Source organism: Falco punctatus, assembly GCF_963210335.1.
Source record: "Falco punctatus genome assembly, chromosome: 3".
NCBI lineage: Eukaryota > Metazoa > Chordata > Aves > Falconiformes > Falconidae > Falco > Falco punctatus.
Genome location: NC_137582.1, coordinates 85,383,143 through 85,409,612, shown reverse-complemented (window position 1 = coordinate 85,409,612; position 26,470 = coordinate 85,383,143).

The following is a 26,470-nucleotide window of genomic DNA, read 5'->3' as shown; positions in this document are numbered from 1 at the left end:
CAGGAGCCTTATCTGGGATCCTCTGTTGTATCCCTGTGTTCTTCTGTTTTTTCTTTGTTGCCTTCTCTTGCACCTACATTATAGCATGTTGAAAGATGCAGCCTCTTCACTCTGTGTTTGTACAGTGCCAAACAGCTCCTGGTCCACTCCTGGAGCAATTTAATGCTACTTTTTACAAAACAGAAGCAATCGTCCTGCCAAAGCAGCAAAGCCACTTCTGTAGAACATGGTGATAACAGCTTAACATCTATGCAGATCATACAGGTTTTTAGTCTTTTACCAGGAGATCTCATCTGCTGCTGGCACCGTGTAAAAGAACAGGGCTTTTATACTTATCATAGCACCTCTCTGGGTGTGCAAAATTATCATTTCTCAGATGTAGTAAATTCTGTTTTGTGAGGAGCAAGAAACACTCCAGGCTAAGAACCTGGGCGATCTAAAAATGAACCGCCTTGTGACTTAAACTCAGTGGTTTAAAAGGAGGAGGTTTGTAGAGATTATTTTTTTTCTGTATTTTCAACAACCCCAGTTTAGTCAGAAATTCTTAAATATCACTATTACTGAATGAAGAAAGAGGTTGCAGATTAAATCTGCCTTTGCACTTAGTAATTACTTTACCATGATGTCTTTTGTGTGATTTCTAGTTGTAAAAACACCTGTCAGTTCCACCTATGGGCTTGGTTAGCAAACCTTCCTTATGCTTGTGTAGCTCCCCTGGTAACTCTTACCTGGAAACAGGGAGACAAAAGGAGACTCTGACTTTAAGGATGCCTGTTAGGATGCATGGGCAGGATGGACAGGAAAAAAACAGGCAAGGTGATTTGGACATAAGTGAAGCTTTAAGGGGAAAGTGCTTCCTGCTCTGACCAACCCTTGATTCTGGTCCAACATACCTTTTTCCACAGACTTGGCAATTCCAAGTGCACATCTTCAAAAATCACTTTCTCAACTTCATCTTCCCTTCTGTGAAATCTGGGTTTCCCAGGCTTCTCCTTTCATATCACATGGTATTTCTAGAGTTGCAAAATCTGAGCAAAATGCCCAAATGTTCCCTCCAAACAATTTTTTCCCTTTTGTGTGTGTGTGTGCGTGTGTGTAATTTTATGGAAATGTTGAAGGAAACCTCTGCATACTTAAAACTAAACTAATCCCTTCCACAGCTTTAAACAAATTTGTGCCTTACAGCCATCAAGCTGCAATTTCAGGCTTAGCGATGAAACCTATAGCTTTTACCACGGGGGAGAGGCATACATGTCCATCTCACCTAATAATAGTCCAGAAACAGATTTTCTTCACAACCCCTCAAAAAATAATTTGTCATGCTCAGAAATAATGCATAAACAATCTAGTCTGGATGTTTTAAATACCTTTCCCTTGAAAAAAATGTGAAGTAAACCAAAATGTGTTAACTGATTTAAAGCTTTTATTTGTTTTAACTGATTGTCATTTGCATCTTAGTGCAATAATGTGTAAGAAATTTCTACTGCATCACACAAACAAGCAAACGCGTATTTGCTATGAGTTATTTTAGGTGACATGCTATAAAAAAATCAGCAATCTATCAGATCCCTGTAATGTATTGATTTCTCAGCTCAGGCTTTTCATGAAAAATAATGATAGAAATAAGTGTTTTGGGTGATTTGAATACCTGTGAGTGATTCCTGCCCGCAACAAATGTAGGGACAAGTTGCCTTGGAAATTTCTGCCATACTTACTGAGACACTTGAGAACTGTTCAGAGTTAAACTTTCTCTAATGATACTGGGGTCTAAATACCAGTCAACAAATACACTTTCAGGGTGCCTGATGATGTCTCCATCTCTCATAGTCAGGAATATCCACCCCAGATGGTACGAACATGTACACAGCATCATTCACAAGTGTAGCACTGTGCTTTCCCACCTCTCAAACCATGAAAATATTTTCCACGATGAGTTGTGAGAGAGTGGCGTGTGGTAGGACATGTGACAGGGAAAGAGCTGCAGATCTAGCCTGTGCAAGAGGAGAGCCTGCAACCATGACCCAACTGCATGCAGCACTATGGCTCCTCTCCCTAACCAGGATTCCAATGCTAGATCTACAGATGACCTGCACCTGGCATTTTGGTCCTCAAGGTGGAAAAGAGGTCCTGATGCTGTGAGAATCAGCTTGACTTTGGTGAAGAAGATATGGGAGTTGGTTATATGGGTTTGTACCTGGACTCAAGAGGCCTGAGCTCTTTTTGCATTGCATCATTCACACTTATAGCTGCCCATTCTCTCACAGCCCTGATTTCTTTTCCATGGGCATCCACATGCAATTCAAACAGTATGTCTTCCTCCCAGCCTGCAACCCCGGCCGGCTCAGCTGGAAGCAGTCACACTGTAGCTACCTAAATTAAGAAAAGGTGGATCACTTCCAATTGAGAGATACTAACACCTCATCTTTTTCCCCAGAAGTCAGTCCTTTAAGTGAGAAGAGGTAAATATGGTCCCTGTAAGTAAAACCTCTAGGCCAAAGGCCATCTTCCCAAGCAGAAAGCTGTCTTTGTAGCAAGTGCCGTTTCCCTACACCTCTGCCACAGATAAGCTTTCTCAGTGCCATGAACATGAAAAGGGGTTGAGTCTCTTTTTCCTATCTTCTTCTAAGGGCTTGGATAAAATCTCTTCAGATGTACTTCACTTATCTCCTCTAGTAACATGGAAATCAGGGGCTTTGCACAGATAGAGAGATTTCTTAATAGCTGAGAAACATTATCGATACTGAACATATGCGTATGCATGCAGTGTTTTTAGAATCCTCAGCTTTAACTCTTGCTTGTGCTTCCATGCAAACAAATCATAAACACAGCTCTGCCTTCAACTAGAACTTCTTGACAAGTATTTGTATGACAGAGGCATCCACAAGCTTCAGCTAAGATAGAGGCAAGGAGCTGTGGGTAAGAAAAAGCCTGTCCCTAATAGAATGATTACAACCTAAACACTACTGAGGAGTGTTAGTATCATTGCTTTCAAGATGTGTGTGTGGGTGTGGGTGTGGGTGTGTGTGGAGACAGAGAGGCTGCAACATGTCCCGCACCAGCCCAGAGCCTCCTGGAGTGAGCGTCAACCACCTCACCCATTTACTGGGAGCACACTGAGCAGCTGGCAAAGTTTCTACCAGCGTGCAATTGTGCTGTCAGACACCCCAATTTTCTCCTCCATGAGGAACCCACAGGGCTGTTGGGAAGTTGCTTTGACTCAGTCTTTACCTGTTGCCTTGAAATAAATGAGGTATCCAAGACCAGCTTGAAATACAGGCTACCTTCACTGAACAGTAAGGTCTAAGAATGGACTTCAGCTGGATTTCATTGTCTGGTGTCAACAGAGATAAGATGTAGGTACTTTTGTCATTGTGGAGTCAGCCCCTGTCAAGCTGAGCTGTTGACCCTGTGCTGCTCCATGGCAGTCTCTGAGGTCCCTAGAGCAGCCTATAGCTGCTCTGCAGTAGCCTATGAACTTGTCAGTTTAGAGCTGAGCTACCCCATGAGTGATCACATGGGAGGACAAAGGTGGGCTGAGGATCCAACTGCCAGTCCCACCAGCTCACTGTGACCTGCACCAGAGTCACTGATGAACCCTATCTGTTTTCATGAAAAGTGGAAGCATTTGCTCAACTCCTGGGACCAGCCTGTGGCTTTTACTGTCCATTGCATGTAAACACAACTCTCATTTTTGCCAAAGGCTTTTACTGATCTGTTCACCCTCTTTTTCCTGGGGTGACTCAGAGCTTTCCCTATCTTGGCAAAATCAAGGCTGATTCAGCCTCTGTTCTAGCAGGAGTTTCACTGGCTCCCAGCCTTTCCCCAGCTTTGCTTCCAAACAGGTGATACAAGGGACTTGCTCAAAAGTCACGCCGTTGTATTTTTCAGACAGTGACAGACACAGAAAGGCCTGAGTGTGATGTTAGTTGTCAAGTTAAGCAGCCCTTTCACTGTAGCTCTTAACACCTATTATGGTTGCCAGGCAGTGAGCAAGCTTTTGGATGATCCCACATCATCTAGATGCAAAGTGACTTGACAGCTCCAGGGCTGCTTATTACATTTGTTAGTGGAACTGGGGGAAGCTGGTGCTGGCTGCTGAGCCACAGGACTACATTTCCACCAAGGACTGACTGCTCTAAAAGATTCTGTATGTCTGGAAACCCGTCCCCATGGTTGGGCTGTGCAGCTGCTTGGGGCAGCATTGAGTCTCTCTGCAAAGAAGCAAAAGTACTCTCTCCACTGTAGCATGAAAATAACTGGATACAAGGTCCAGCCATGGGGCTACTTAATTAGCCAATCCACAAGTGAAAAAGGGATAATAAGGTCTTAGAGGGGAAAGAAAGTACTCTACCCACCTACTAAGTACAGACCCGGGGAATGTAGAACACGAAAGCATAGCTAGCACAGACCAAAATCCTGTAACTGGCCAAGTATATCAGTCAAGTGTGCCTATAAGGGAAAAGGCAGCAATATGGTCCTTCAGTAGCTCTTCTAACTGATGCAAAGGGGATATTATCAGACACTGCATCTACAGGAGAAGAAAGCTTCCCTGTGTAAGCAACTGTGTGCATCTTTGCCAGACCTCCCGCTCAGCTTGAGTAAGCACACGAATACCTGCGGAGGAGTTACATACCTGCCTTCTGACCAAGCAGTAACCACATTTAAAAATGCACTGCTGGTGCAGTGAACCTAGGGGGAAATTACCCAGGCCAAAAAAAAAAAAAAAAAAAAAAAAAAAAAAATCACACCAATGCACTCCATTGTCCAGGAATAAATATATTCCCAAAGCTGTAACTCCTCTGAAAAGAAGATGGTTGCGAAACTCACAAGCTTCTAACAACAGCAAAGAAAGTGGCAATGAGTTCCACAGGGACTGTATTGTACCTGTATTAATTAGCATGTGAACAATTACACCTCTGTCTGCTATACCCACTGTGAGCCACTGTAATAAGCAAATATTTTTCTAGTAGGTGCTGTTGTAATGAAGGGGAATGTTGCTGTCCTGTAGGAAAGTGTATTTAAAACACTTCCATTTCTAATCATCACAGACTCCGAAGATCAGCTTTCCAAAAACTTATAAATAAGTTTTTCTGCTCCTTATTAAATGTAATTGATATTTTCCCAGCTGTTTTGGTTTTATACTTTGCTGCCATCATCTGTGCTTTACTGATACTGCATCCTGCTTTTGACAGTACAGACCAAATTCCTCTGCAAATTGTTGTCCCATCTGCTAGAGGAGATGCTATTGATATATTAGCTTTCCAGAAGAGCACCATCACTGATTCCACAGAGGACAGGCACCCCAGTGCCTAGCAGCATCTGGTTTGGGTAGTGCCCACCCCACTGATCGGCAGGACACAGATAGGAATGGAGTCTGAGAGATTTAGCTGGGAGGACCCTTTTATGTATGAACACGAGCAGATGTGTAATATTCCCACAGACCAGATTTACCAACCGCCATCTCAATTATTCTACAATGTGAATGTGTGCTTGTTTTCCTCTGACATAATTGTCTGCTTTTTCAGAACAGCCCGGAGACAGCCAAAAAGTCAAACTCATGGCAAGGACAGGTTATGGAAAAGCTTTTGGTTACCAGTTAGTGGACTTCTGGCAATTTCATTCATTAGTCCAGCCAGAGGATATGCGATGATTAAAGCCTTGCTGCCTTTAGCAAAGAAAGGCATCTTCCACCTCTCTTCTAACAGTTTCCTCAATAAGAATCAGTGATTCATCCAACCCTACTATGGTTTCATCCATCTCTTACATATGGGGCACATAAGATAAGAGTCAACAGCAGCTATCATTCAAGCACTGACTCTTTGAACTAAAGGAGAAGAGTCCAGCTCTGAGTTATTAGTATCAGACTTGATGCCAAGAAAAACACATTTGTAGCACAGAAACCATCACTCTTGCACAGAGACAAGTATGAATGCCTTTTCTGGGGAGAAAAATGAGAGGCCTAGAAAGAGGCCTTTCAAAAAAAAAAAAAAAAAAAAAAAAAAAAGAGGCCAAGAGAAGCCCACATTTAAAGTAGTTGCTGAATTCAGGCTATGACTTTAGCAGAACTAATGCAATGCTGTCCAGATAAAATGGAGAGTCAAGCATAGGTAAAAATAGCTGTATCCCCTTTTCCTGAATCTCTTTCTTCCCAGTAATTCAAACTAAAACCTGAATCCAGCCAAAAATTTAGCAAGGTTTATATACCACTTTGAAACATCTCACTGTATAACATGGCCACAGCCTCAGTTTGTGCTGAAGCAGTTGTCATCCTTTCCTAGATGCTGTTGAAGAAAGGTTCATGGATTAATATTAAATCTACAGAAATCCTTTATTTCTAGAGAAAACAAGAGAGAAAATAATCTGTTGTCAGTTCTCCTGTAAGCTCCTGCTGGGACAGGAAGTCAAGGAAGGGAAAAGGGAAAAGGGAAAGTGAAAGGGAAAGGGAAAGCCTATATTTATATAGATATATATCTGACAATAATACAGCCCAAATGTTCCAGGGATGATCTGCATTGTATGTCTTACAGATGACTTGCATCAACACGGTTAAAATAGCATAGATGGTATTTCTAAATGGGACGAATTTCACCTGCAAACAAAAGGGGGGTGTTTGAGGTCCTAATGACAGCACTGCCACCCAGTACAACTTACTGTCAAGGATGCTCAGTTACAGGAAACACCTGTGCAATCACTTGGAATTCCATGTGTCTCCTGCACTCCAAGGAGTATTTTGACTGGGCTTACTTTCAAGAAACCAAGTGATCTTCATTATTCCAACATCTCCTTGGGTAACATGAGTTAATTAATTCGCAGAAACTAACTCAGATATTTAACTACTATCTCAAGATACACCACTGTCCTGCTAGAAACTCCAGCAACTAAGTGCTTCTCAGAACTGGAGAAGCAGAGGATGTTGGCACAAGTGAACAGGGTTGTGCTTCCTATTGCAACATACCTTCTTGAGAAAGACAAGGCATTTGAGTCCTCTTCCCTTCCTCCACCAAGGTCCTTCAAGGCAGTCATCTCATTCCACAAGAGTTTGGTCCCAGTCATTATAGGGGAAGGTTCTCAGCTTTCAGGTTTTTTTTGGTCCTTGGGAGAAGCTGAACTGCAGTCACATTTTTGCCACCTCATAGAAGTTCATAGCTGGGAGGTTAAACTCTTTGTTTTCTAGAAGATGCTTTTAGAAAAGAAAATAAAGTGTTACTATTTAGCATGGAATAGAGTGGGGCTTCCTGGTTCTCCTCTTACTCTCATTTTTCAAGTTCAAATGTTTATAATCCAGTATGTTGAAAGTACCCTGAGGAACCACTGATCTAAGTAATATGTGTCTGTAGTGTGACCCTGCAAGTACATCAGGACTTCATCAGTTGTTGTTCTGTTTGGCAGATGTAGCTTCTCAGTACCTGTTTTTTGCTCTGGCACTTTAAATAGAAAGTGATTATTTGTTATGAAAATTCAATAACATTTTAATGATTAAAAAAAACCATCCCATCTGTTTGGTTCTCCCCAAGAGAACAGGAAAAGGTTTATTAATAGAAATACTTGGCATTTCTATTTGGAAAAAAAGTATATCTATTTATGTAACCAGGGGTAACCACATGAAATTAAAGATGACAAAAATTCTGCAGAATGACATAAAAAACATCCTAGTGTGCTAATCTATAGATTGTATCACACCGGTGGGAATCCCAGGGTTGCAGGTGTTAGAAAGCAGCATAAAAGGACCAGATATCATTAATCTCAGGATGCCATAGGTACAAGAGATTCAGAGGCCCACAAGCTATGTGAATAGATACGTGTTGGAGCAAGTGAAGAAGCTTCAAGGAAAGGAACTGAGTGCTGTACTATGTAGGAAAAGTCTGTCTTATGGGTTATCCAAATAATCTAAGACAGTAGCTTTCTTGTAATCTATGACAAAATAGAGCTATTCTGGTAATCGTAGAATCAAAGAATCATAGAATCATTGAATGGTTTGAGATGGAAGGGACCTTAAAGATCACCTAGTTCCACCCCCCTGCCATGGGCAGGGACACCTTCCACCAGACCAGGTTGCTCAAAGCCCCATCCAGCCTGGCCTTGAACACTTCCAGGGAGGGGACATCAACAACTCCTCTGGGCAACCTGGTACAGTGCCTCAGCACCCTCACAGCAAAGAATTTATTTTGTATAACTAATCTACATCTACACTGTTTCAGTTTAAAGCCATTCCCCCTTGTCGTATCACTTCATGCCCTTGCAAAATGTTCCTCTCCAGCTTTCTTGGTGGCCCATTTAGGCACTGAAAGGCTGCAAGAAGGTCACCCTGGAGCCTTCTCTTCTCCAACTCTCTCAGCCTGTCTTCATAGGAGAGGTTCTCCAACCCTCTGATCATCTTCATTTGCCAAATTCAAAGCAGGCTGATCCTTTGTCATCATTCAATATGCTGATACAGACATCTAGATTTTGTGAGATCTGGCCCCAAACATCACCCAACTCCCCACAAATGTACCCACTACATTGAATCAGAGGAGAGAAGGCAAAAAAATATTAAAGCTAATATTAATTTTATTTCATTCATTTCAATCAGCAGCCAGGGCACTCCTCTGGAACCCAAACATTAGAGATCACACTGGAAATTACACCTATTTTTTTCCCCTGAGTTTCTAAGCCAGTGCCTTGCTAGCCATTGGATTCTGGCTCAGTCACAGTCTGCAGTAATTTGGCCATAAGAGAAAATGAAAATCTTTTGATTTCTTGTGAGATTAATCAGCTGGTATTAGTCTCTGAATGGCCCTGAATGTTTAAACTGGGAAGAAGAAAAAGTAATATTAAAATCCAAGAATATTAAATAATTCATATAATAAAGGCAGTTACAAGTTTGCAACCGAAAAATCTCACAAACTAATCAGTTCCACCTTTACTACTGTCATCAAATCTGACAGCAGCATGCCATGATCTTCAGAAACAGGCAGTGACCTTATTAAAGAGAACACGATTACATTCACCACTTTCTAAGTGTTGGTGCCACCCGCTGTTCTTCCAGGGGAAACCCAGGATTCATTCTGGCAAAAAGGTGATGGAAAAACTACTTTCTGCCTACTTTGCATGAAGAATAATTTATTTTTTCATTTACTGACATGGGCAGGCACTTGAACAGGAGTTTCTGCTCTTTTTGGAGGAGATTCCCCTCTTTGATTTCATCCCTTCTCATCCCTTGGCAAAAGCCTCTTCTGAGCTTTGTCTATAGCTGTGCTGCATTTAACCAGCTGCTGTGAACCCATTCATCAGCCCCTCCTGTCTACAGTGCAACATCTGAATGTAAATTAATAAATTATGCCAGTTAATTTCTCTTGAAAGTAGAAGGTGCGTATCAGAGAACATAAAGTACATGATTTAATCCAGAGAGGACAGAAGAACAGGAAGATAGGGGAAACATTTTTCTTGGCGTCTGGGCTTGGGGAGGCAACATGAGATCATCAGAGATCAACTCAAGAAAGCCTTGTTCAAAAGGAAAAATCCATTTTCCAGCTGATGCAGATGGAAGTAAAACTAGTAACTGGGAAGGGATTTAGTTAAAAGTGGACCAGACTTTCTAATTTATGGGGAAGTCCAGCACTTACTGATTTTTTCAATTCTGATACTGAATATCCCTTGAAATGCTGATAATTTCAAACAAAAACATTAGAACAGAAAACTCCGGCTGAAAAGTTTGTTTCAGTGACATCAGAACACACTGTTTTGCTTTTTGGGTTTTTGGGGGTTTTTTTTGTTGTTTTTCTTGTTGGTTTTGTTTTTTTTTTTTTTTTTTAAATTCTTAAAATATCTTTTTCATATAAAAGAAAGGGATACATTTCAAACAGGCAATTTCAGACAAAGTATTGAAACATTCTGTTATTTTCAACACTGTAGAGATATTTTTGAATACCTGATATTTGTTGCCCAAAATGGTGTTCTTTCATTCATAGTTCTTAAACTAGAGCAGTATTACGCTTCTCCCTGAAGTCTGCTGAAGAATTTCTGCACCACACTAAAAAGGAGATAATCGTACTCTAACCTCCCACTTCTGGCCTTTGGCTTCCTGCACTTGGTAACTCCAAACTTTTACAAACTGGTTGATGATGAATCCTGTACCACAGCTGTGCTGCCCAACACACCTGGGAGACCTCAGATCAAATGGACACAAGAAACATGCATATATCTGTGATGGACGCTATGCTGCACCAAACTTCACCTGATTTGAGATTTAGCATGTTGTAGGCATGATACAGTAGCTGCTAATATCTCTTCCTGGAAGCATCATTCAATTGATTTAATCTGCAGAAAAAAAATCGCAAGGGGGTAAGGAGTCAGGCAGGCATAGGACAGGGAGCTGTGTTTGCTCTACATTGTAATTATATATGCCTGAAATAGTGCTTGAGAAAAAGAAACAGTGAAAATAAAAGTATCGATACAGTTCAATATTGATTCACAGAAACTTTTTACTCATGGAGCACTGTGTCTGACTCCCTACATGCGATATGTTCCACATGTGTCCAACAACTGCATTTAATGCCTGCCACATAAAGCGTCATCAGCTGCCTGACAACTCATCTCCTCTGGACTTACTCTGTCTGCCACTTCACGTCATGTCTGTGTACATTTACACACACCCCAGCGTACACCCAGGTGGACACACACCATCTACATGTGTGAGGCATTGCTTAAAAAAAAAAAAAAACAAAAACCAAAACCTTAAAAAAAAAAAAGCCAGCAGCAAAAATAAAAACAAAAACCCTCCAAACTTTGAAGAATGTGTAGCACTTAAAAACAGGAGCCTTTGTGCCATGAAGATAAAACATCAAGACTAAAAATCCCTCCCTGTGAGGGGAAGAGGATGCAGGTATAAAGAGGCGGTAGATGGAAGCGCTGTGTTTTCCTTAGGGGGTACTCGGCTGTGGTTAGCCACCAATAGATCTTTCTGCACTGGTGAGAGGCTGTAATTTCTAAGAGGAGAGCAGGGCTCAGTATAATTGCAAGAAGCTCTTGCCTTCTTCAGGGTCTTGCCTTGAGTCAGCACCCATCCATAACCCCTACCCCCACTGTCCGCTGCCTACCAGGAGTGCAGAGAGATTCGCCGAGGTCACTTGTGCTTCAGTAATTTGTGCGGAGAGTGATTATACCCCAAGCTGAGTTGTGGCACTACAGGGCTCAGTCTAGGTTAGTCGGCAGTGTATTTACCCAACTGCCTGGATGCTGTTTTGCAGCATGGGGACAAGCAGCAATCCATAGCAAGATGAAGCATGCTGGGAAGTTTGCTTTTAAGTGGAATTCTTCTCTTTGTCTCAGCTGAAAAAATAAACCCAGGAGTCCAAGGAAATCTATTACCAAGGCTCTTTGTGATGAGTGGGGAGGGGCTGACATCTCCAGATCCTAAGGCTGGATGATAACTCTTCCTTTCTGGAGACGCATGTATTTTTCTATGCATAGACATATAAAAAGCCCACATGGTTTGATTAAGGACTGAGTTTATTTCACTTCATCTCAAATGTCTGTAAAGTCCTTGTCTCCACCAGAACCAGTGGTCTGCTTACAGGCTAAGGATTTGCTAGCAAGTGCCAATGAGATTTAGCATGAGATCTATCTACCAAAGGCAGGAATCTAATTCAGGCTGAGATATACCAAACTGTGAACACCACTGGCTATTGCATTCCTTTTCATTGACTGTACAGGTTGACTTGCTGAAACAAGGACAACCAAATTACATCAGTCCCCACCCCTCCTATGTCTAAAATGCACACAGAGGTACAAGGAACCTGTGGCAAAACCTGGCTCTGAACTCCAGCACCATAGGCTGTAGAGTAAGCAGTCTTCATAGGATCAGGGTCTTGACAAGTTATATCAGGGCTTAACTTAACCCATCAGATCCCCATGGGGGTCCAATGACACCTGCCAAATACAAATGAGATTTTTGTTCACAAAGTCTGAGTTTATTCCCTGCGCAGTGATGTCAGTTTGTTGTGGAGTCAAAGCTCGCCCATCACTGATTCTGGGAACAGGCACAGGGAAGGGGCTGAGGTTGCCTAGGGTGGATCACTTTCCTGGAATTGTGAAGTATGGCCAGCTTTTGTACCAAGCTGAAGAAATGGCTACCTGCTCAAGACCTCTGTTGTTAGCACCACAGAGGTTCCTCTCTGAGTTTCTATAGACACTCAGAGTACCGAAACCAAGTGAAAGAATAAAGCTGGTTCAACAGTTACGATCTGCTCTTCTGCCTGTTCTGAACCCTCTAAGTCCAGCAGGGCTCAGATGGGTAATCACTCTTCCTTTGGCCACTGCTTGGCAAAGTCCTAGAAATCAGCAGGTGGAAGCACCAGGGTTTTTTGCTTTTCTTCTTTTGTTCTTTCGCCACCCTTCCAGCTTCTGAGGTGTCTGCTCTGGAGAAGGGAAGGAGAAAATGTCCCTCAGGAAGGATAGGACATGGCAGTGATAGTGACAACAGCACAGGTACCCATGTCCTACATTGAAACACCAACGCTAATCCTAAGAACGTTGATAAAGGAGAACATGCATACGGCATTAAACTTGAGTCTATCTGATGCAGACCCTGTCTCCATCAGCTGCTGGGAATGTATGTATCTAAAAAAGACTATGAAGCGATGGTATGCAGTAACTGTTCATCTAGCTTAACACTGCCAGTTTCTCATGACCCACAGTTAAATAATCAAGCACCTTGAGTTCATTACAGATATGCTACTAATTATATCTGCTTGCAAACATCCTACCAGCCAAATCTCCAGAGCTAAAAGCACTCAAACTTGTGCGTTTTTTTCCATCCTATCTTTCTTCAGTTTTCCTCTCGTATATTCTTTTTGCTCCTGTGCATAGACCTTAAACTAGTTCCCGTGCTCTGAAGTCCAACTCCTGCTTCCTGCCTTAACCTAGATTCAGAGTTTTCCCCTCTTGTCTTCTCCAGCAAGTTCTCATTTAGCTCAGTGTTCAAGTCAGTTCATGATGGGCCTTGACAATTTGGGAGAAGAGAAAGAAGAAAGAAAGAAAGAAAGAAAGAGAAAGAACAAGAAAGAAGAGAGAAGGAAGGGAAAAAAAGACTTGTAAGGGTTAGTTTTTCAAGGGGGAACAAAAAACAAAAAAAACCCTTCAGTCTGGAGGGAAAGTTTAATTAAAAAGAGCAGAGTTTTTAATTACCAGGGAAATCTACTTGAATGATTCATTTGCATAATCCCGATGGCAGTGGGAGAACAGGCAGGAATGAGATAAGGTTTCTTTACAATCCTTCTCTTGCTTTTCCATATCTCTCCAAAAATGACTCTGATACTTCACTCCTCCTCCTCCTCCCCCTCCCCCCCCCCTTCCCCATTCCCTGCTCCATTGTCCTCCCACCTGATTGCACATTTTGGCCTTAGGCTGCCTGCTTCTTTGGCTCTTCTGTTGCTATTGTATGATGCATTTTGGTACAAATGATGCACCTTTTCTCCTGTTGGGGCTATCTAGAAGAGATGTAACCAGTCCTCCCCTTCTTCTCCCACAGTACCCAGACTGCTGAATTGTCCTTGCTTGCTGAGCCCTGGCATGCGTTATCACTTGGTAGCATTCAGAGTGAGAGCAGAGAGAAATTTGTCACCAGAGAAGCCAGCCAGAAAGTCAAATTGCCTTCAGCCAGCTCTGGTGGTCAGCAAAAGAATGACCTATGAAAATTAGACTCTCATGTCTTCAAAAGATAGTTCCTATCCAAAGGTAAACATGACAAACTTTACATACTTAATGCATCAACCATGCATTCTTCTTATCCCCATTTTCAAACCTGTCACAGCCACATCCAGCGTAGCATGGCAGCTGGCCCTCTTGCATGGGATCTGGGGACACCAGTACACCAGGATGTGGCAGTGGCAGAGGAGAGAAAGGAAGGTGTGAGCCTAATGGGCACCACAACCAGCCTTGTCCTCTAGGTGCTCCTTGGTGACATCTTCAACATGTTCTATGCCAAACCACTCCAGCACCCTGCATGCAATTCCGTGCACTGCTACTTGGTCTGTGGTCACCTAATTGGCCTGTCCTATCCAATCCTCTTCTGCCAGATGAAAGGAAGGCTTGGAATGAGCTTACATCTCTTGAGTGCCATGAGACACATGCTTTCTATCCATGTTATTGACCCACTGAAAAGCTCATCCCTTTGTAGCATGCTGAAATGCATAGACAAAACCCTCATGCTCTGTCCTGCAATCATCTACACTGAGAAAATGTCACCTTGCTCCTTCACACACTCCTGGCTGGTACACACATGCTCTGCTGCAGGCAATACCTGATTGCAGCTGATCGTAGTCTAGGAAATAAGCAGAATGGGAAAAGCCACCATAGCCCAGGTGGGGAGGGTGAGGAGATTAATCATGTAGGTGGAACAATATTGTCTCTTACTTGTCTTCAAGGCAGACAAGGAGTTCTGGCTAATGTTATTTACCTGCCTGGAGACAGCCAATTGCATAGGAAAAGACAAGTGGAAAAGACACCTACCCGGAGGTGAGGATGGAGTTCTCCCCGCCAGGCCACGGACAGACCTTAGGTACACCACAGTCCAGGGCTTGGGTGGGTGTTGAACCATACGCTGTGCTCAGCTCTCCTCCAGACAAGTCTGGATTTGAGCATGATTACAGAACTCAATGCTCAGCAAGCAGAGGCATTTAGCTCTCCTGGACCACAGTGCTTTGCCCATGGAAGACCCTCTTTCTTCCTCACTGCCTGCTAGGCTGCCTCTTCCCTCCCCTGCTTTGTAAGCCAGCAGAAAAAGAGATTTCCATACTTTTGTTATAGCAGCAGGTGAAAAGGTTTTTTGTTGTTCCTGCTTTTGAGTCTCTGAAGTCAGAAAATTGATGGGAGCACTACAGCAAGAAGAGACTTGTCCGACCTTTACACACTTCCTGACATCCTTGATATTAACACGTTAGGGATGCTGGAAACCAAGAAGAGATGCAAGCATTCAGCTGACAAGCAAACTGTATCTTTGCCTAAAATGTGAAAGAGTTAAAAGTAGTCAGTTTAAGAAACACAGAGGGGAGCAAACATAAGTCCAGCAAAAAAGGAAGATAATTATAGAGCTCTAGAGAGGAGCAGGCAATATTGGTCATCTGGGTGCAGAAGGACCATGTGTGTCTGAATCCACATGTCACCACAAAGCAGTTTATCCCTCCAGCCCTCTCTGACCCACAGCGCAGAGGTGTAGGAAGTGACAGTTCAGCATCTCTGTCTTCAGGCTGATAGATGAGATGTGAAACATGGATTTTTCTTGTTTAATTAGGATGAGAGGGTGAGAGACACCACAGGAAACCACCAGAAAATTGATTTCTCCTCACATATGCGCCTACGCATGCAGCAGGATTTGTGCAGTGTTGTGTGTGGATGCCTAGAGAGCATATTTTGGGGGATCTGCATGTGTTCTGTGTGTGTACCTCTGCACATAAAACCAGGCAAGGTTTGTGGGAAGAGTTAATGCTACTTCAAAAATGCATGTGGTATCTAGATTGAAAATATATTGCAGATAAAAAGAAAGCAAAATAAGCTTTGGGGATAGACAAACACTATAGGTTCTGAAACATAAGGATGTAAAGTGGTGGTTGTCCATGTATGTTCAAGGAGCTGCATGGATATAGCAAACCTGATGTGTGCGCACATGTTAAATTGTGTGCACATACACTCATACACAGAAAATGAGAATGCTCAGAGACCTACATCAGTGCATGCCCATGTCCAGTGCATGTGGCTTTAAGGAAAGATGTGGACATTTTGAGGAAACAGGGATATTTCTGTATATAAGAGGCTGTGCGCATGCTGCAAGCACCAAGTGTCTGTACGTGTGAGTGCAGTAAGCCAGGATGACTTGTTACAGCCTGTGAGGGGGAGGTACAAGCCTGCACATACACGTGTGTGTAGAGAATGTGGTCCATGTGTGTCTGTGGAAAGCAGCAGACACATGCATGGAGATGCCTACCAAGCCTCCTGCATGCATGAGTGCAGGAGGCAGCAGGTGGGTTTGCTCATGTGTTTCTGTGGCTGTGATTCAGGCATCTGCATCTATGCTGTAAGCAGCACGTTGGTGTACAGTAAGTGATGAGTGTGTACAGTAAGCAGAGGTTTTCATCAACACCTGGGTATGCTGCAGGTGCGTAAAGAACCAGCACAGGCTGTTTGTGCACGGGCTTGTGTATGTTGATGGATGCCCTCACCTTGGCATGCAGCAGAGGGGAGGGAGGGAGGCTGGTGACCTTTGCTTCCTCTTGAGACCATTTATGATAACCATCAATTCCCAGCTTGACCTGTATGCACTGCTGGAGAAGGCAAAAATGAGAAAACTAGAAGGAAAATTTCAGCTGCCTGGAGGACAGCAGCTGCCAGCAGTGCACTGCAGCTGGAAAATTGTTGTAGGGACATGTGCCCAAAACCAGATCCTGGAAGTGAAGTAGTACCCTGTCGTGTGAAAGATCAGGGAGCAGGATCTCGAGAGGAGCTGGGCAAGCAAATGGTGTAACTGTGTCTTGCAGGTCCCCCAGAAGAGTCACTGGGACCCACACAATCAGAGCTATAGATAGGGTAGCAGAGCTCAGGTTTTTCACTCCTCCAATGCCATCATGTAATTTTCCCAGTCCAGTACGATCCAGCGTTTGCCCTTATCTATTTTCCACTGACCTTCTCTTGCAAGCTCCTTCCTGCTTTCTGTGCTGTCTTCTGCCCCAGTCCCACGGCTGCCTGCTCTGCCTCCCTGCAATGCAGATAGATGAGTGCTCTCCTCTGTTTGTATTTTACAAAGCAACTCAGACAATAAAGGCCTCAAACCTCTTTGCAAATGAAATGCTATGTTTACAGTTGGACGTAATGATCTTAAAGGTCTTTTCCATCCTAAATTATTCTGTGATTATATGAAGCTAAGATCAGCGGTGAGGATGAACAGGTACTAGGGACTCAGACAAACAGCTCCCTGGGTGTATCTCGTGTTTGATTTCATCAGGAAATCAGGCTGCAAATGCAGCCAGCCATCAGTGATGCATTGAAATTAATTCTGAGTTACTGGTTAAACATATGAATCAAAATAAAACAAGATAATATAAACCTCCACCAAGCCTGCTATTCCAGTCTCAGCATTCGTCACTGCCTGTTTCTGCAATTACTGATCCCTGTGCAATGCTCCCTCTCATGTATGGCTCATTGTTACAGGGTTGTGCCACTCCTGACATCAAACCTTATCTCAGATGGCCCTGAGATAAAAACGCCTCCCACTGTATTAAGTAGAAAATAATTCAGTGGGCATGTCCTGGGTTGGTCCACTCCCATTCACGGGCCAGCTGTGCTGTTAACAAGCCCCCGCAGTGTATTTCAGTGTCTGATCTGTGCTCTCACAGCCTTCTGTGCTGAGCTGATACTAAACTGCAGCAGTTTAGGGCAGTTTGTACAAATCCTGGATGGAGCAAGCACTGGTCACACTTTGGTCTGCCCTCTGTAACAACTGATCTGATTAGTTAACAGGAGATGATGAAAATGGATTTTGCACAAGAAGATGGAGTTCATCACTATGTTGAACCTCTGGGATCTGCATCTGATTCATAAATTCTAAAATTTCCTTGTTGAAACAAGTGGTAGTAGAGCCTCTATCCCTTTGCTTTGTCTGTGAACTGCTCCTTCTTTTCACAGTCTGAATTGTGCTCAGATCATTACAGTAGTCAGATAACAGGTTATCTGTAAACTTTCGCTGTTTCTCCCTTTGCCCCACAAAACTCCCATGCCAGAGGACTTAGGTTCTTGCCTGCACAAGGTCTTTGCTTGAAAAGAAAAATTTTACCTGCAGGAGTAAAGCTGGCCTCCTTTCTATTTCCTACTTGATGCAAAAGACACAGGCAGGTAACTGCATTTCTTTATGCACTTTCACTGTCCTGTTCAAAAGCAAATGCCTACTACACAACCTGTAATAAACATATCACCCCAGTAAAGAGGTCAGGTTGTATAAATATGCAAATACTCTTACTCATCCTCCTCTGGGCAAAGCACAGCAACAGTGACCTCACAGGCTGCCCACACTGTACTTGCTGTGAACCTCTAACAGTCCAGCACAGCCAAATACAAATATCCAAGCTTTATCCTTTGAGAATTATGCAGGGAACTCCAAAGGAAGGTCTTTTGTTGTGTGGAAGCAATAAGAAAAAAAAATGAAGTCAGACTAGTTTGTCACCTTTCGTGGAATCAGGGGGAATGTCTAGGAGCTTAGCACTCCCTCCTCTTTACCAAGGCTTTTGCTTTTCAACCAGCCTCATCTCCCAGACAGAAAGCACAGGAAGGTCCATACCTTTCAATGTATTGTATTCTGACCCTCAGATATAGTTTGGCATTTACAAACTATTTACAAAGAAAATTGAAGTGTCCTGTTCCGCTTCCCATGCTCTCTAAATTCTTGGAAGCTGGTTCCTTGGGGTTCTCATCTCTACTTTTTCAGAAAGAGGTTGCAGTGTTTCTGATGGTCACAGTGGCTGTGCAACAGCCTGTTTTCCAAGGGACATTTTGGAACTAAAGAAGACGATGCTCTAATCAGCACAAGTGAGAATTTGGCTGGGCATCAGCAAAATTTTGTAATTGTTTCCAAAGACTTCATGAAGTTGCTAAAGCTCATCAGAGTACCACAGTTCAGGCAAGACGATCTATTAAGTCCAAAACTCTTGTTATGTGGGACAGGAGAATTGAGATGGTAATTACCAGCTGGTAATGGTAATTATCAGCTGGTAAGCCTGAACATCAATTCCATACGCAATAGTGAAAACAATTTTACAAGAGACAATCAATAAAGAACCAGAGGGTCAGAATACAATTAATGTCAGTCAGTGTGCTTTATGGAAGAGGCTCATGTCAAGCCATCCTGATTATGATTCTGATGAGATAGCAAGATCTGTCATATTGGTAACCACAACAATGTAAGGCTTTTCTAAAGGATTTGATTCATTTCCAGCAGTCTGATTTAAAGAAAAATAAATAAATAAAAATTGAGCAATATAAATATAAAATCAATTAAGAGCTGGTGAAAGTACTATTCTCAGAAAGAACTTGACAATGGCAAATTATCAGTGAAACACATTCTGCAAAAACTATCTGACATCATTATCAACTATTTGGGAATAAGAATAAAATCACTGCTGACAACATTTCTAAAAGACAATGATTGCCTCTCAGTGGGGCAGAATGATTCTACAGAGAAATCTGAATTGTTTGGGAAACTGACCAGTTTCAAGGCAAGTCATGTTAGCCTGTCTGAATGAAAATTTCTATATCCAGAACCATGAAATGCAGACCAAGTAATCCAGTTAGGAATGCCATTCAGAAAATGAGAACTAGAAAAAGATTCAGGATGGACAGTACAAACAATTCAACGTGAACTGATTTCCCAGAGTAAATGTATAGCAAAAATTATGTATGTGATTATTGTAGAATTAATTAAATTATTTTGGTCCATACACATAATATACCTGAGACTGATACTGGAAGAATGTGTTTTAAAAACCTGTAAGAGATACAGAGAAGAAAGGGACAATATAAAACCAAACAGAAAATTTCTGTAAGTGGCAAAGTGTTTTCAGAATCTGTTACATTAAGAAGCGCCTTGAACACTTTGCTGAGCAAAAAGAAGGCACTAACAGTTCCTTAAGAAAGGCAAGATGAAACAAACATCAGAAAAAAATCAGCGGCTAGGTGTTAAAGCCTCACAAACCAACATCTAAAAGAAGGGTTTGATTCTTTTCTTTTTTGCAGAATGATTAGTCAGCCGGAGGAGGCTTCATATGAAAGAACTTAAACTCAGGTGGTGTTATATTTTGTCAGCATGTGTGAAATAGGTCACAGCAGAAAAATTAGATAGATATACATCTTTCTATTCTGAATATTTGTATCATTTTTCTTATTTGATGCACTCTTCTGATCTGCAACCACTCAGTAGGCGCTGATCTCAGCAGCAGAAGAGAGCAGTCCCTGGTACTTAAAGATCTATTGCAGATTTATGTGTTAGACCTCTCCTGACAAAGCAAACGGGGCTAGAGTACGGGCTAAAGCACTGTTTGCTGGTAGCAAGCACACCATCTAATTGTTATTTCTGGCACAATTTTGGTGCATGCCAACTAGCACTTCTCTGGGAAGAGTTAAGATATACACTGGGCAATCTCAAAGGCCAGTGGCTGTTCCCAGATGTTACATGGATGAAGGCACCCTTCACAGAGGAGGAGGCAATGCAGCCATGTGAATGTTAGCTGAGCTGTCCTGTGACACTTTGCATCAGAGCCATGGAAATAACAGACTCTGCTTCGCTGTGATTTGTCAGGACAGGCATGAGTGACAGAAGAAGTCACCTTCTCTATAGTGAACTAGCTGGCTTTCTGCTCCTCTTGAATCAACCACCCGTGCTCTGTACAGACACACTCTGCAGATGAATCTCCTCTTAATAATGAGGAGGTAGTGCCAACTTCTTTCATAGCATTTATCTCCATTGACTTTGAGATTTCTTGAAAACTGGGGGAAGCCGCCTTTGGATCTATGGAGTCCTCCTCCAGCTCTATGTAGCTTAGCTCAGCAAAAGAATACAAGTGAATCTTGAAAAAACTCAACTAGAACTAAAGCCAAAGCCAGTGAGTATTGTTGCAAACTGTTTAAGAGAATTATATTGCTTAAGAGCAACCATCAGAGTAGTCTTCATGTTTAGCTCAAGTAGAATGGAAGTAGGGATTTAAAGTATTATCTCATGGTGTCTCATTCTGACCACTCTTCCAGTATCAGTCTCCTGTTCTGGAGGAAACTATCTTTAGATCTTGTTAACAGCCTCACCTGTTGACCAAATGCAGGCAGTGAAAGTTGATTAAGCCTTTGCATGTTGCCAGCTGACTGACCATGTTTGACCTTGTCTACAATATTCAGCCATTTCTTATAACACTGACAAGAAGCCTGTGCCCTCCAGGGCAATCACTGAAGACACCTGATTCTTGTAACTCATCACACCTATCATTTATGTGGATTGTTTGAAGCAGTTCCCTCTGCCAGCTGGCAGAGTCATTTTAATCAGCTGGTATATATCATGGTTACCAAAAACTGTAGAGCAAATTCCATGGAACAAATAAAGTTGTAAAAATACTGAGAGAAATACATGCATCAGAATCCAGATGTTTAGATTTTTTTGCATACTTAATCATATAATTCTGTGTTTCAGAAGTGAATTAAATCTATTACTGCTTTTCTCCCAAACTTAAAATGTAATATGGAAGTTTTCATGAAGATAAGGATCTAGAATGTAGAGTCTAAACATTACCTGTGGATACTTGTTTTCGAAGTAGCTAAGAGACTTCTGCTTCCAGCTCATTTCTTCTTGTGGCACAAAACTCTTATTTAAGCTTGTAAGGGACCAGTTCTCAGCCCCCTGAGGACACTTCACTTTCAAATCATTGCCATCACCTTCCTTTCTCTTTTTTACCAACAAGTTCCCAAAAGCAGATGCTCAGGAGGATTTCCAGTGTGGATTCTTCCATCATGTTAGCAACAGAAATTGTTACTTCCCAGAAGGTCCAGGTGTGACATAGCTTCGAAACTTGAGAGTGCATAAATTAACTGCAAAGGGCTTATTTTTGCTCTTTTTAACTTTCACTTAGAAGCCTAAAAGCTCCCTCCTAACAACCGTCCTGATGACACTGTCTGTAGCCCCTATGCCCAATGCCAGTCAGGAACAGAAATCTCCTGCCTTCAGGCCGGCATGCTTAGGACTAGGTGACCTGGTTTACCCAACCCTTCCTTTTATTGTTTATATCCCTCTGTCTGGTGATAATTAATGCATTTCTAACTGTTATTTAAACTCAGTCAAAGTGAATATTAGCTATTGATTACTTCTTGCTTTCCTGCAGCTGTTGTATTTGTCAGTAGAAGTATCTAAAGTACAGAAAAATAATGCTGATTCTCTTGTGAAAGTGATTAGGCAGGGGGTTGGTTTATTTTTATTTTGGTTTAGGAGGATTGTTGGGGGTGTTTTTTGGTTTGTTGCTTTTTTGTTCCAGGCACTGACCTTGCTGAACCTCTAAAACACTAACTTGTCATGCTTTTTTCAAACAGCTTTGCAAAGAGGATAAAGATGGAAATAAATAGACATATGGTGCACATGAGCCTAATTCATGCAAAGTTGCTCATCCCGGGCAGATGGAAATGGATGTTTGAGTACCTTGGTTAGAAAGCTGCCTTAAAACATACCTTCTTTTAATTTTCGCTTTGTCATCAGCTTGGCTAATGAGCACCTCCAAGGCAACTTTTCTTACTGCTCAGGCTCTTGTGCAAATTAATTTTCCAGTCATGTGTCCTCCTTGCCTCTCCTTTCCTGATCCATTTGTGAGTTTAGATGACAGACCGATTACTTTAATGGCAGCAAATGTAAAGTATGCCCAAGCTGTTCCCACTGTTAATGCAGAAGAGGTTAGTCTGATCTAGGAGACATAGGGAAAAGGGAAGGAGAGGCATAAACGTATCTGAGACTTCCCTGCCACACAATGGGTTACTTAGTCCTTTCTCCACCATTAGTGGATCTGCAAAACTCACTCTTGCTTTTTTTTTTTTTTTTTTTCTCCTAGCACTTCTAGATATTCTGTCTGAAATTATGACCCTGCACTAGGCACAGTTCATGTCAAATTTTTAACGGCCTGGAGTTTGGGGGAATTTGTCAGGAACTCATCCCTCCTTTGTTGTCATCTTTTTGTTTGTTTGTTTGTTTGTTTCTCATCCTTTTTCTATTGCATCACTTACCTGTCGGAGAGTTGCATTTTGATCTTCATGTAAAGGTGCAAAGTCAGTCAACAGACTCATGCCAAATGTTCATTTTATTAAACAGTTTTCCACTGGGAATCAAAAGACAAAACATTGGATCAAAGAAAGTGTTGCCAGTATCCTGGAGTACTCACTCCACCAAAACCCTCGTCTGCAAGTGTCAGCAAGACTGTAAATTCTCAGACGCCAAAGTAATTCAAGAGTTGACAGGACCAGGTGGCATCTGGTTATTTAAATCCCCAAGAATAATTCTTATTAGAGCATTCTTTAATCACAGAACACAATAATTTAGATCTCTGGATAATATTTTGAGGAACCAGTGCCCTCGAGGAAGAAAAATACTTTCCTACTCTAGTTATAGCTCATCTTTGTATGTATTTCCCTTTGCACAGAGGTGTAGAGTTATTTGGTCACCAACCTGGGCAAACTGAGGCTTTCATCTTCCTTCCTGCAAAAAAAATCAAACAGTCAAAGTATTAATAAATCAATAAATTTTGTGCAATATTATATATTCAGTGGTACATTAAAACAGAAGAATACTAATCCCTGATCAGTTCAGTGGAAAAGTCCCAACATTCACTGCTAATAACAGTGCTGTCTTTATCTTCTATTCTGCATAGCAGATGTCCTCACTCCAAAGCTGCTTGGGTCTGTCAGTGATAGGATTGCAGGGCTCTTTCTTTTCCTGCATTTTTTTGTCTTCCCTTCAAAGTTTGGAGGAAAAGCATTTGCTGTCAGTATTTGCTAAATGTAAGCACAGCTGGAATTTCCACAAGGTAAGACAAGCTAAGTAGCTTAAAGCAGAGCATGTCTCTGCTCTGCAAGGCAGACCGTATGGGACTGAATTGGAAAAGATGTATTTTTTAGCATTATGGCTCCACAACATTAGCTGGGCAATGAAGTATATGTATAGATTCCCCCTACGTCTTTGATTCTTGGCTGGAAAGAGCAGGCATCAATGTTTTATTCTAGCATCAAGGTTCCTGCTCATTTGTCTGTTTTCTAAGGCAGCATCAAATGTTTGGTGAGTGTGGGTAGGTCCAGCAACAAAAATTACTTTCCAAGTTACCACTTAATTTTAAAGTTGGTCTTTATATCAGAGCAGGGCAAGCGGGGAGGGTAACCAAAACCTGGAAAATATAAAGTGAAATGGAGAGGTAATAGGAAAACTTAAGGTACTAGATGTACTTATGTGGCTTGGGAAAATTCAAGCTAATATGTATAATTGCATTTCCTAGGAAAACAAATCTTTTCTTCATGGATTTTCAGGGACTCAGACACATGGCCAGGCTAATATGGATTCACACGGGGCTGTATGCCATTTTAGGCATTACGCCTTTGCTCTACGTGGAAGGTGCCTACAGTTAGTAAAGCCCAGATGATGCACAGCAAGTGGTTGTGTGTAATAACTTTAGCCTGTGCTTATGATTTGACTCTGAAGCATTTAAGAGTTTCAAAACAAGAAGAGGGGGAAGTTATATGGGCAACTGTCCCTGGAGTTTTAGCAGATCAAACTATTTCAAAACCTTTTTATTGCAAACTCAAAAGCCTTTGGTTACTTTCTGACAGTGCCTTTGGTTTGAGCAAACATACAAGCTTTGTCCTTTGAGTTGGAAATGTTCCTTCCTTTCCCAGTCATTTGGCATGAGCTAGTATCCCAAGGTTATTATGACTTTTTTTTTTTTTTTAATGATAAATCAGAGAAAGTTCGTGCTTGGAGAAACCCCTCTGTCTGTGTACAAAAAAGCAAGGAGTTCTTGGCTGCCACTTGCCCCCTGGCATTTTCTGATGGCAGAAAAGAAGGAAGAGAAATGAGCACAACCTTTGGGTTGGAGCAAGTCCCCAACTTCCAATGGAAGCTGCTTCCTGTTGCTCAACTTTTCAACTTCTGCCACGAGGCGAATGTAACAGCTTGTTGCTTTTTCTCCTGCCACAGTCTTCCCTGGAGAACGGTTTGTAGCTGTTCTTTGGAGCTCCTGGCTAAAAATAAATGCAGTTTGCAGAGGTAATTTGTATTCTGCTAACCCTGCAGTGCTCTGTGCCCTCTCTGAGTTACTGGGCTGCTTTTCCCTCTCAGCACATTACACGCACCACATAGAGGAATAATCTTACACAATGCCGAGGCTACTACAGTTCATAATAACGGTGACGCATTATGTATAAAGCCAGTGCTCCACCCTTTGGAGTCAAGTTGCAAAATAATTGCAGTAATTCTCCATCACAGACAAGGTTAATTAGTGTTGCATCCCCTTCCACTTTCCCATTTTTATTTTTCAGTACCAGGAAACCAAACTGATTCTTGCATGAATTAAAGGCACTTTGGTCCCCAGTGCAGCAAACAGTTTTCTAGAGCAGTCCTGGTTTGAATTGGTGGGATTATTCCTTGGACAGAGACTTCTCAGGGTCAGCTCTAGACCCATGCAGAAGAACAGCTTAAGTGACACAGTCATTCCCGGCTGGCTGTCCATTTTGTCTATTGAAGTTTGCTATTGCTGCCGAGGAAGAAGCTAGGTAAACGTGATGGGTTTTGGTGGGATGCCTTCTCTGACTAAGCTCTCTCCTATTGTTCCCTCTCCCTACAGCAGCAGAAGGAACAAGCCCTGCTCTTCAGAGCTGCTCATCTGCTCTTCACCCTCCTTCTCTTCCATTTCTTTTTCTTTCCCAGAAACAAAGACAGCAAGTTCAAATAAACCTTAGAAGGACAAATAGAATATTTTTTTTTCCTTTTGTCACTAACCTGAAAGTATTCAGGTGTCTTCCAGTGTACCCTTAAAAAATCTTTACTTTCTGCTATGTAGGATCTTAAATGATTAACTGAGCAGGTCAACCACTTTAGGGAAAACATCTACATACAAGAACAACAGCGAAGTCCACCTGACCTGATATTTTCAACAAAATCAAACATTACAACATGTCCTCCCTGTAAAATATGCATTTTCAACCCAAAATAAAGCTAAAACACAGCAGCTTCCACCACCAAAGAACTAGTAAATGCATTCTGCATAGTTGCACTCTCTTAATACCAACAGTACATGTAGATGTTAATATGTTTATACCTGTATTTCTTAGTATGACTTCAACTTAGGTATTTTCAGTGAGTAGTCACATCCCTGATATATTACAGGGTGGATTAAAGAGTGTGCTAAAGGTTTTATCATGCCTAGTATTTACCATAATGGTGATCATATGATGGGTTAGCAGCCTCAGTTCTTCAATACCGAATGTCATATTAATGGATGCCCTCACTTGGATTATCTTGCACAGCTTTGGTTACCAAGTACAGTGGAGGATTAGGCCATGCAACTGCATAAATTGAAGAGTCATTGTGGTTTGGAGGATGAAATAAGGGGTTTTAACTAATAACTTCAAACCCCTTCTCTCGCACACGCAAACACTGGGAATAAACACTGGGAAATTTGGACCTGAGCTGGAAATTTAATTTTTTCCCCCACTTCCCTGTTTCTTTCCTGGATTAATGTGATGTAAGTGAGCTAAAGCAGAGAGGAGTTTGATTGTAATAGAAATGATGAGCACATCGTTACCTTAGAATTACCTTACATAAAGTCTGTCACTCGGGGGGGTGTGTGTGGGGGGGGTGTGGCGGGGGGTGAGGTGGGGGGGGGGTGGGAAGAGAAGGGGGGGGGGTGACGACACTGTTTTATTTCCCATGAGAATTCACAAACCC